A 12,803-nucleotide genomic window follows, 5' to 3' on the forward strand; every position below is an offset into this window, starting at 1 on the left:
AGAGAGGGCGGCCGGCCCAGGGCCCATTCACCTCTATTTGGATGGGGACATACGAGTGTTTAGATTTATACTAAACTGAGAATTTTAAAAAAATTATTTCAGCTGGACATAGTGGCTCATACCTGTAATCCCAGAGGCTCAGGAGGCTGAAGCAGGAGGATCAAGACTTCAAAGCTAGCCTCAGCAAATTAATGATGCCTTAATTAACTCAAGGAGACCCTGTTTCTAAATAAAATATAAGAAAAATGGCTGAGGATGTATCAGGGGTTAAGCACCCTTGGGTTCAAACCCCAGATTGGTCAAAGGGGAGAAGAAGGAGGGGAGAGGATCTGGGAATAGAAAAGATAGTGGAACGAGATGGGCAACATTACCCTGGATACACGTATAGTTGAACGAATGGTTTGACTCTACTTCGTGTACAACCAGGGAAATGAAAATGTGTGTTCCATTTGTGTACAATGAATTGAAATGCATTCTACTGTCATGTATAACTAATTGGAACAAATAAAATTAAACAATCATAAGTGGATGATAAAGTGTGTAGAATCTTAAGATTTACAAACTATGTAAAACCTGGAATCACTGACTGTTCAGAAACTACACAGATGGATCATGGGTGGTGGTGAGCAGATGAAAGGGATAAGAGATCAATCTGCATTGTTCCAGCGGGTCCCCATGCCACCTCTCTCTGAGGAAAGGCTGAGCTTGATGGAGATTCTGAGCCAGGCTAGTGCTGGCAGCAGATTCAGTGATGGTGAGCTGCTATCAGTAGATCTTCCCCTGGACTCACAATATTCACCTGTGCCCCAGACATCTGATGGATCTCATTTGTTTTGGCACCTTGACACCTGATTATGCAGGAAACCAAGTTGTTTGGGACACTGAGTTTAGGAGTAGTCTGACCAGGTGCATGCAAACCTGCCAGACAGCCTTTCACATCTGAAGAGCTGGTTTCAATGCTGCTGAATCAGGTGTGAACATGTGTCATAGGAAAATGAGACTGTTGCATTGACAACTTGTGCAGCTTGGTCAAGACTAGCTATAAAATGGCAGACTGTCCTTGAATGGCACAGGTCTCTAGAGGGGTCCCTCTAGATAGGGATTGAGGCAAATGGATGAGGTGCTGTGGGAAAAGGTTGCACTCTCACTGCCTGTGCTCTACTTCTCCTGATCCTCTGTAAATAGGACTGCAGAAGGTGGCATTTTGGCAGTAATGGGATGGCCAACCCTGCAGGGGGACTCCAACATGACCATGCACATCTGTTTGACACACTCAGTGATGGATCGTGGAATGTCTGCAATAGCAAAAGCCCACCTGCTACGTTGGGGAGCATATCCTTGTCACCTGGGCTTGAGCCCCTGTGCTTTCTCAAATCTCCTTCATCTTATAACCACCTTTTCCAATAAGGGAGCCACACTGCAGGGACCACCAGGCTCACAGTGACTGGGGTCTACTGCAGCTGTGCTACTGTTCACAGTGTTGTCAATGATCAACAAAGATTTCAAGGTGGCATTAGTGGGTCCAGCCAGTGTGAATATTCTCTCAGGAAAATTTCCTCTGCAACATTCATATGTGCAGCACTCTCCTCCCGCATCTTCTTAACTGAATCTCCTTTCAGGAAGATACTGCCATCTTCCTTTATATGCATCAGTAGCTGAATGCTGAGAGTGACATTTCATCCTCCTTTAATCCTACTGGTGTCCATGTTGAGCAGAGTTATAGGGAATTGGAATTTGAGTGCTCGACTTTGGTCACTGGTGGGGGTAAAAGCAGGTGTGGTGTCACTGAAGGAGCAAAAGATTGTGCAGGAAGAGGAAGGAGGGGATGGGAATGAAGAATAAAGGAGCACAGAGGAGAAAGGGGGTGGAGAAGGAAGGAGCCAGGATTAGAAAAAAGATGGAGGAATATAAAGGCAGGAATAAAAAAGGGAGTGAAGAAGAAAGAAGGGAGGGCTGGAAGGGGGTAAAGGAGGAAGGGGAGGAGAAACAGGTGAAGGGAAAAAATGAAGGGGTAGAAGACTGGAGAAAGAAGAGGGAGGATGAGGAGGTGGAGGAAGAAGAGGAGAGGTGTAAGGAAGGGAGTAGAGGGAAGAGGAGAAGATGGAGAAGAAGGAATGAAAAAGGGGAGGAGGAGGGGTAGAAGAGAAGGGGTGGAGGAGTAGAAAATGGTGGAGTTGGAGGTGAATATGGTGAAGTTAGAGGCACAACTGAAGATGAGGGGTTGGAGGAAGATGGGGTGGAGGCAAAGGAGGAGAAAATGGAAGAGAAAGAAGAGGGCATGAAATTGGAGGGGGTGAAGAAAATGGGTATAGGAGGAGAAAGGGGAAGGAGGAAGGTGTTGGAGGGAGTAGAGGAAGGGGACAAGTGGTGGAGGAAGAGTAGAATTGAGGGGTGGAGGAAGAAGGGTGTGGAGGAGGAGGTGAAGAATGGGGGAGAAGAAAGCGGGGAAGGAGGAGGAAGAAAATAGAGGTAGAGGAAGGGTGGAGCAGGAGGACAACCGTGGACAAGGGATGAGGAGGACAGAAGGAGGAAGAGAGGGAGGAGGAAGAAGAGGGGGAGGAGAAAGAAGAGGGAAGATGGAGGAGAAGGAAGGGGAAGGAGGAAGGAATTGGAGGAGGAGAGGAGGAGCAGGGTGCAGGTGAAGGAATTAGTATAGAGGAATTAGAGGGGTGAAGGAAGAAGGGGAGGGGCCTTAGGAGGAGGAGTTGTAGGAGAAGGGGCTGAAGGCAGAGAAGGAGGAGATGGAAAAGGAGGGGGTGGAGGCAGAGGAGGAGGAGATAAAGAAAGAGCGGTGGGATAAAGGGGAAAAGACCTGGGGAGGCAGAGTGCTCCTGGCTGCTACCTATGCTGGTCTGCATAAATATATATATACACACACATATACACACACATACATACATATAATACACACAGACAAGACACACACACACTAGGACACTGATCAGCACCAAGCAACATTAATCATGCTTTTTGATAGTCCAAAATCATGTGAAAATATTTGATGAGCATTTTGTTTTGTTTTTACATTTCAACCAATAAATCAATACTTTCTCTACATTCTTATGAAAGACCTTATATAACCAGGGATACTGCCACATACATGTGCCACCAATTTTTACCAGGAAATAAAACTACATTCTTCTATCCAGTTGTTTTATACCAAGATGCATTAAAGAATCTCCTTGAAATTATTCAAATAAACATGCTGATTGGTATCATAGTCAGTGTCATTGTAAGTAGAGTTTAAAAAGCAGTGTTCTAGTTCACAGCCCACTCATCCCTCACACTCCTTTATTCAGGAAGCAGTTCAGCATGGGAGATGTCACTTTGACACACACTCACAAAGCAAATTGTGGATGCATGGTTATAGGATTTTAGATCTGACATGAAATGATAGAAGTGACGATTTTAGTGTAGGAAAGTGAGTGGCACTGGACAAAGGTCACAACAAATAGTTACAAATCTGAGAACACAGAGGGATGAGTATATTGAGGAGAGGTTTGAAGTGTCATAAGGCATCCCTTATTTTCAAAAGCGGTCTGATGACTCAGATACAAATGTGTGTCACCAGAAAAACCACTGAGTTTTCTCAATCAAATTGTGAAATAGGTTTAGTTTTGTTGTTTTTCAGTATTAAATTTACTAGCATGAATTTAGTGGGAGAAATGATGATTTTGAGGCAGGTGTTCTCAGGACTGTGTATCCTCCCTGGCTATTGTCCATTCTAAGTTGAAGCATGGACCATTTCTGTCAATAAAGAGATTGACTCAGACCTGTACCAAGGCTGGCTGTGTCACTACTGCCTCTCAACCTTCCCTTCCTCATCAATTGACCCCACCAGTATGAAGTGTAACAGCCCTGTTAGTAACAGCCCAGGAGACTGAAGGAGGGGACCAGGACTTCCACAATTAAAGAAGGTATCTTGGGAAGGCATGTGCACATTCAAATCCTCTGTGGCCTTGGGAATGGAGGGGTCATTTCCACCCTCCATCAATGTAACTATCACACCAGATGGAGCCTAGGAGGAAATGTCACCTACATTCTTCTCTCAAGGCATGGACTGCCTCAAGGCTGCATCTTCTCTAGAAAAGTTCTGTCAAACTGAAACACAACCTCACACAACCACATAAGACAAGCAAATTATTCGAGCCAATATTGAGGATGATACCATGGGAAATCAGGTGCTTCTGTTGCCCAGAATCAGTGTCCTGGGATGGTCTCCACAGGGTCTCTCCCTCTTTTTCACAGGAGCAGCCTTCAGAACTCAGCCTTATAGGAAGAAGATGTGGCATGTCTGTCACTGCTTCTCCACCCACCATCCTCATGGCACCCCATGATTCAGTGGAGACCAAGGCCCTCTTTCAGGTTCCAAAGTCAGCTGTGTTTTAAGTGAACCCTGGAATCTTTCACTTGGTAAGAATGGGAAAGGATGCTTCTGTGCGTGGGCTCTCTCTCATCCAGTGAGGAGGTCCATGGAACAGGGTAGAGGAGATGTTGCTGTGGAGTCATTAATCAAGACCTCCAGAGACCAAGCTGGAAGCAGGTCTGATTTTATAGTGCAGTTATTATATATATATATATATATACACACATACACACACACACACACACACACACACACACACACACACACACACAGGCAGCAGCTAAGCAGATTCTAGGCAGCCACCAGTGCAATGTCTGCTAACTCTCCTTGCAGCGACCAATTGAGGAGTGGGCCAGGAGCAAGTGTGGGAACTGCAACATGTGGCCTTACACAGGGCTGTGCCTACAGGGTAAGCAGTTTGCAGCTCACATACCTAGCACAAGGGAGTGGTTTGCCTTAATATATGCCATGAATGCTGTACTACATACACTTGTCCCCAGACTTCCATATCTAAGGGAGGCCATGATAAAAGATCCAGTTTTTGTGTCTACTGGTCTGTATTCTTGCTTCTACATTAGAAAACCAAAATTCAAACTAGGTTAACTTAATTCTACACCCTAATTAAACACCAAGGACTCCCTATACAATTAAATACTTAATTTGCGTTTCTTCTGGACACACCTTTTAAGTGTTTTTGTGTAGCCCTTTCATTGAGCACCGAATCACAACAGGTTGATTCTGATTTGTGAATTGCTATTATTTCAAATAACCAGTCAAGGGAAACCTGGGGAGTCCCTAAACTCACTGATGTCTCATTGCACATTGATGTGTCCCAAAGGTGTCTCTCAGATCTCAGCTACAAATATTTTTGTAAGTTCTGAATTTACATGAATATTTTAAAATTCATATTATGCCCAGAAGTGGATTTGAGATCAAAGTCAGTCAGAATGGGCCTGAGACAAACTGGACTGTGCACAGCAGCAGGTCTCAGGTAGTTAAGGTCTAGAAAGACAGGAATCAATTTATATATATATATATATATATATATATATATATATATATATATATATATATATATACACACACACACACACACACACACACACACATATACATATATATGTATACATACATGTATAAATACTCATACTTCTATATGAATGCAAGAATTCTAAAACTTCTCCACTGTGGAACCTGTACATTTCCAGAAAAAGAAGTAATTCTTACTAAAGATCAAATAGAATTATAGTGATGAGACTGGAGATGTTTTAACCTAAAAAAGTTCTAAATCTGTAGAATACATTGGAGAACATAAAAGAGATAACAAATGCCTCTGAATCAATGAGGTGCAGTTTTTGCTCTAATAAAATGCTAAATGAGTGAGTGAAATGTCATTTCGCTAAAATCTACTGACAAATGTGAGAAGATTACTCACACACACACACACACACACACACACACACATACACACTTTCTTGCTTTTAACATACATATATACTTATGACTGAGATGGCTATAGGGATTAAGAGGGCCCTCCATACATTTTTATACCAAAATTGTAGGTTCCAACTTAAAGAATCCTCTGTTTTGAGAAATCGCTAGAGTGATGGAAGATAAACCCTCCATTGTAAAGCTAGATTTCGAAGGATCCACTTCTCAACTGGACTGCTCCCCTAATAAAAAGAGATCCTGAACCCTAGGACAATACACAACAAAATTCTGAGTTAAGAGTATGTCTCTGGTTGGATTTCCTAAAAAGTTCGAAATTTCCCTTTCCAAATTAATAAAAGTAATAGCTGATCATATGCAACTTTCCCTATTCCACCAGAGCCCCCCTTCTCAAATCCCTGGTGACCGTGTGCTCTGCTAACATGTTGACCTCTTTCTTATTCTATTTCTGCTACACTACAGATTCCTTTTTGGGAACAAGACAGTATAAAAGGACAAATAAATGTCTTACTAGAAGGCAATATTATAAGTACCCATGCTGAATCCAGGCATAGAAAGTACTCAATAAATACCATGGTACTCACCGTGATCTTATAAATGGAGTTGAAACTGAGCAAAAACTGAATAAATCTTCTCTCATTACCAATGCTATTATCACCTGTTCTAGAGGTCATCAGGCTGAGTGTATAATCCTATTGACTTTTCTATAGATAATTCCTGTGTCAAATAAATCACAATGGTAGTGGTCAACTAACTTGTTTTCATGAACTTGTGTCATGGGAGTCTCAAGCCAAATGCCTTATTATGGGGCTCTCAACTAATCATCTGGCTACTCACCACCAAAATCAAACAGAAAATATAATTCTGCAAAGTATTGAAAAAACTAATAAATATGGTCACAATGGGAAATCAAAAGGAAATCAGCATCTCTGCTCTATCCTCCAGTTGCTGACATGAGCTTCAGTTGTGGAGGTATGAATGGGGCAGGGCGGAAAAGTCTGCATACTTTAGTAGTCATGGATCACCTCTCAGTCCTGCTACTGTGAGGAGGTTCCCTCTAGATTTTTTTTTTTAATTGCTAAAGGAGCAATTTCCCCTTAGTGCTCAGGATGCTTGTCTATCAGATCTGTGATCCTGGAAGAGGCAATTCAGTCCCCATGAGAGAACAGCTCCTGCTTAGGAAAGCAGTCCCACTGTGGGTGATCTGCCTGCCTCACATCATTCTTGGAAGCTGTCTGACAAATCTTAAAATCTGTAGATGCCAATCCAGGGGTCTGAGATGGAATACCCCAATTTTGTCCATCTTGAGGGGAAAGAGAGATTATATAAATTTAGGGTTGATAAAACTTGTATACCTAGTTTTTAGGTGAACACTTCTTAAATGATTACCATGCACAGATGCAGAGAGAGGAGTGAGCAGGGATCTGACCCAATGTTTACAGTAACAAAGGACAAAGAAGCAAAATGAAGGCAGATATGCCAAGCTTTATTCTGCCTGGTTACCACAGGACATCTTCAGGCAGAAGTAAAGGGTCATGGCTTTAGCAAAGCACTCCCTGTTAATTTATTCATCTCAAACTAGTAAAAATTAATAGTTCTTCATTTGGGCCTGCATATGTGTCCAGTGGGTGAACTTTCTATAAAAGGACAGAATAACAAACCACAATTGACCTCAACTTCCCCATCCTCCAGAGGCAAAGTGAAGGCTGCTCCTATCTTCTCACATCTGAACTCTGCTTGGATGAGTTCTTTCTCATTTGCAAAGCTCATTCTTCCAGGGATTGGTCTACTGTGTGGCAGGCAAAATGGAACTAATTTCAGGAAGGAAGGAGGGAAGGAGGGAGGGAAGGAAGGAAGGAAGGAAGGAAGGAAGGAAGGAAGGAAGGAAGGAAGGAAGGAAGGAAGGAAGGAGAGATAGCTGAGCGTTGAGCCCCGTGCTTAAAATCCTGGAGGCTCATGAGGTGCAGGAAGATCATGGGTTCAAAGCCCGCCTCAGCCTAAGCAAGGTGCTAAGCAACTCAACTGGAACCTGTCTTTAAATAAAATACAAAATAGGACCGGGGATGAGGCTCAGTGGCCGAGTGTCCCTGAGTTCAATCCCCGATACCAGAAAAAAAAAATTGAAAAACTAATGACTTACACAAATGAGATTTCAAAAAAAGTACTATTTTCAGCATATTTTAAGACACTATTGTCTAAAAATGATATCTGTAAGGGAAATTTCCATTTATACAGCATGTCTAAGCCTCAGGATGGGAAAGTGGACTGAATCTCTAAAAAATGAAAAAAAGGTATCTATTTAGATGTATATTTAAAAAAAAAAAAAACAAAAAAACTTATGTCTGCTTAAGAAAAGTTTTCCTCTCATCTTGTCTTTGTTTTTCAATGTCATATATATTTAGTTGTAGATGGACACCATACCTTTATCTTATTTAATCATTACTATTTGGTGCTGAGAATGGAATTCAGGGCCTCATATGCTAGGCAAGCTCTACCATTGAGCCACAACCTCATCCCCCTCATTTTGTCTTAGTAAGTCTTTACCTATACTCATGTTTATTTATTTTTTTTTTTTTTTTGAGAAATGATGGTATTTGACACAATGCTTAACCTGAAGCATAAGCTCTGAGCTTTTAGAAATCAATTTTCCCCCTACATTTCTAGCTGTCATTCCTACTATGTAAACTTGGGGGAATTGATTCATAAGGGAAAGAGGAGGAAAGGGAGAAAAAGTTGCTAAAAATAAATTGCTTTTGTGATAATTGGTCACATAAAATGTGTTACTCTCTAGTTTATTGTCATCTTACCAAACATGTACCCTTTATATGCCTTGGTGATGAGATTATTCTTGGAATACTTTGTTAAAAGTTAAGAATAATGCTATTAACTCAAGAGTTTCAGATAACTACAAGTTATAACATTATGTCCTCATGTTAATCATGTTTTGTTACAAATTTTTTTTAAACTCAAATCTTCTAATTTACTGGAACCAAATTTAAAGTTTGAAAGATTCATATTTTACATTAACCCCAGGTAATAATAATCTTTATTATTCCATTACATTTAACAAAAAAAATCCAGGTTTTATTTGGGTAAAACCACATTTTAAATCTACCATTTTAATCAGCTTTTTTGCTGCTATGACTGAAAGACCTGACAACAATTTTAGAGCAGGTAGTTTAATTGGTGCTCATGGTTTCAAAGGTGTCAGACCACAGACAGCTAACTCCACTGCGGGCCCAAGGTGAGGCCGAACACCATGTCAGAAGGGTCTAGAAGAGGAAAGCAGCTCTGGATACAGCAATCAGGAAGGAGAAAGAGACTCACCAAGGACAAAACATTAAACAAGAGTCACATTTCCAACTATTTATCTCCTCCAGCCACACCCTACCTGCTTAGTTGCCACCAAGTTAAATTATTAAAGTGAATTAATGAGCTTATTAGGTTAAAATATTCATCACCCTCCATTTCAACTCTAAACTTTCTTCTGATGTCTCACACATGAGCTTTTGTGGGACAACATAAACCTAAACCATGTCTACTAAAAGGGAACTATATTTTGGTCAGTTTTCATATCACTTTGATGAAATATGCAACAAAAACATGTAGAGAAGGAAAGGTTGATTTTTGGCTCCTGGTTTCAGAGGTCTCAGTCAATAGATGGCTTGACTGTGTCTCTTTGGGCTCAAGGTGAGACAGTAGGATTTGGTGGAAAAGCCAACCTGATGGAATCTGCTTGTGTCATGGTGTGTCAAGCAGCAGAGGAACTGTTTGCAGGAAGAATAACCCTTCCAGGACATGCTCCCAGTGACTCATTCCACCTACGCACACCCCACCTATCTGCTTTTACCACCCAGTCAATCCATCCAAACTAGAATGGACAGATAAGATCATAGCTCTCATAATCCAATCATTTCACCTCTGGATATTTCTGCATTAACAGGAAATTTTGGGGAATACCACAGATCCAAACTATAACAACTCCCCTTTGGAAATCTCTTTATTTTATATACCAAACCTTTCCAGCAAAAACAAACTTTCTTCCTATGAAAAAATAAATAAATAAAACATGTTAACATGGGTCTAGTCAACTGCATAACAGTTTTATCATTATTCCTGAAGACAATAAGTTATGACAAATATAATGGTCAACTTATTGCAGCTGAACCTGTTTCCCAGTGCAACAAATCTGTGTGGACATCCACTCCTTGCATTGTAGTAAACATCCCAAAATCTGGACCTAACCATATTGATCACACAAGTGAACTACTATTTATAGAAACAATTTGATTGTCTCAAAATCTCAGATGATGTAAATGCTATCATCAGATGCAGAAAATGCTTGGGAGCACGATGGCATATTGACTTAACCTACCTCACAATCACTTCTACTCTGTTGACTATATATATGGGATTCCCTAAGATTTTGAATCTCACAAAATAATACAAATAGAAGGAATGAGAGTTACAATAATTTGGACATTAAAGATAAACCTTTCTTAGACCCAGCCACTGAACATGACTCAATGTCCATTGACTCAAATTGGCCAGGAGAAAAAAACTAGAATTTTTTCTAATTGTTATATTAAATACTCCAAACATCATTGGAAATCACTTAAACTGAGAACAAGCTCACAATGGCTAGTATCACTAACATCATGCAGGGATTGCTTCCTTAAAGGCATTAGAACTATTTCCCTTTCCTGAAGGCTACATTCTTTTCTCTCAGACTCTTTTATCAAATGCTATGATCAAGACTTTCAAGGTCTGCATGCACATTGTCATGCTTAGACCAAAGGGTCTGAACTTCTCTGAAGCTGGATAAGTATTGGAGATCCTGCACAGTGCAAGACCTTGATTGAGCAGACCTTCATGACTCTGGAGGGAGGAATATTGCATGTCAAGAACATAATTATATTGGACTATGAGTGCCTTTAAAACGTGTATTTTCACATATTACATCTGATCTAACATTCTCACGCCGTTATTATGAAACCATATCACTAAGTTTAGCTAACCTCTTCCCTACATCAATCTTTAAAAATTCTACAAGATAATATCTGAATCTATTAAGCACATCTCCTTGCCTGCCTATATAAAGACTCCAAGAAAGAATTTGGTAAACCTACTGATGCACAAAATTCATTCCATGGGATTAAAATCTCACCAAAACTCTTCCATGGTTAAAAAAAAAAAAGTCACAAAGGTTAATATGAAACTGTGCCAAGGCCATGGTAATTCCCATATGCCTCAGAATACAGTAATTTCTTATTTCCTTAAAGCAAAGTTCTCATTTTATATCACCACTTCCTGAGTATTTTTCTTGTGAAACAATCATGTGCCCTATGTATGGAGGACTGGCTTAGAACACCTGCTTAGATGCTAATAGCACATCCATGAGTTTCCAGAGCTAAGTAGAGGAAGTAGATGGACAATATAACCCAGCATAGGTCAGGAAAGGTCCATAGGGAATAACTTTCCTGGAACTGCCTAGTGTTTGCAATATGGGATTGAAATTACCCCAGAGGGAATGTGCAACCTTCACTCTCTACCTGCCTTCCCATACACTCCTTGATTCCTAAATAGTACTGGTCATGAGAGGAAAACTCCTCCTTATGGTTGTCTATAACAGGAGAGAACAATGAGGATGAAGAGAACTTCAGATACTGAGACTGAAGATTAGATTGAATGGACCTTTTCTTTTTTTCTGTATTTTCATTAGTGAAACATACTTATGTATACTAGTAGGGTATATTTATATAATCATACATGCACAAAATATAACAATGTAACTGCCATGATCATTTATCAGCATTTATTCTTTCTCCTTATTCTTCCCTCCTCCATGTGCCTGGTCCTTATATAATATACAATTGTATTTCTTCTTTTAATAATGTTTACTTCATTTTCTCATTTATTAATTGGGTTATTTTTATTATAAGATTTTTAGAGATCTTTATGCTTACTGGATATTACTCCTCTCAGAAGTGTGGACTAAGACTTTCTCCTCTTCTATGGATTCTCCACATTTTGTTTGCTTAGCCTTGCAGAAGATTCTGAATGTGATATCATCCCTTTTATTAACTCTTCAAATTATTTCTTCAAATTATTCTTGGCCTTCAGGGATTCTACTGAGGAAATTGTTGCTTGCAACTATGTTGGAGTTTCAACAAAGTTTATTGTCTAATTCATAGCCTTTTGATCCATACTGAATTGGATTTTGTGAAAAGTGAGAGATTGGGATCCAGTCTTGTTCTTTTATAAAGAAATAACCTATTCTCCAACAGCAGTGTTTTCATAAAGGCTGAACTTTCTCCAATATGTTTTTGGCACCCTTGTCAAGAATTAAATCTGTGTGGGTTTCTTTGAATTCTAGTTTGCTCCATTGATTTGTCTCATTTCTCTGGTTGAACATGTTCATGTTTTAAGAACATCATATCCTGAAATTTCTCAAACTTATTTTACAAATTTGTTAAACAAATTTAAGTATTATTTCTTAAGCACTTATTTAGGGGTTCTGTGTTTGGGATTGAGGTCTCTGATAAACTTTGTGATTGTGGCATGCTTGGTGGCTAGAAAGTTTCTGTGCAAAGGCACTGAATGCCTACCTGCTGGAAAGTTTCTGTGCAAAGAGCAGAATGCCTGGCTGCTGGGAAACGTCTGTATAAAGACATGGGATGCCTGGCTGCTGTAGTGTTGACCCTCATGTGGAAGCTCTATGTTACTCTTGTCAGCTTCGACCTTCATCTCAGGCACAGAGCTCCTGGTAATACAGGGACTCGCTTGTTAGAAAAACACAATGTTTCACTGAACCTAAATCTATCCATGTAACAGTAATTACATACAATGGATTTTCTTAAAAGCTATACAAATCTCCTGACATTGCATATGTAACTGTGAATGTAACTGTAGAATAAGCAATTTTACTGAAACAAGTTGGTTATGGTACTAATGATCTAATGTACCTATTGGTATAAATAAATGTGGC

At 40.1% G+C, this 12,803-nt stretch overlaps 1 pseudogene; it reads right to left on the reverse strand.

The window, feature by feature from the left end:
• Positions 1–647: 647 nt before the first annotated feature.
• On the reverse strand, positions 648–1,706 carry LOC139703638 (poly(rC)-binding protein 2 pseudogene; annotated as a pseudogene).
• Positions 1,707–12,803: the final 11,097 nt, after the last annotated feature.

The sequence above is a fragment of the Marmota flaviventris genome (genome assembly GCF_047511675.1).
Source record: "Marmota flaviventris isolate mMarFla1 chromosome 5 unlocalized genomic scaffold, mMarFla1.hap1 SUPER_5_unloc_1, whole genome shotgun sequence".
NCBI lineage: Eukaryota > Metazoa > Chordata > Mammalia > Rodentia > Sciuridae > Marmota > Marmota flaviventris.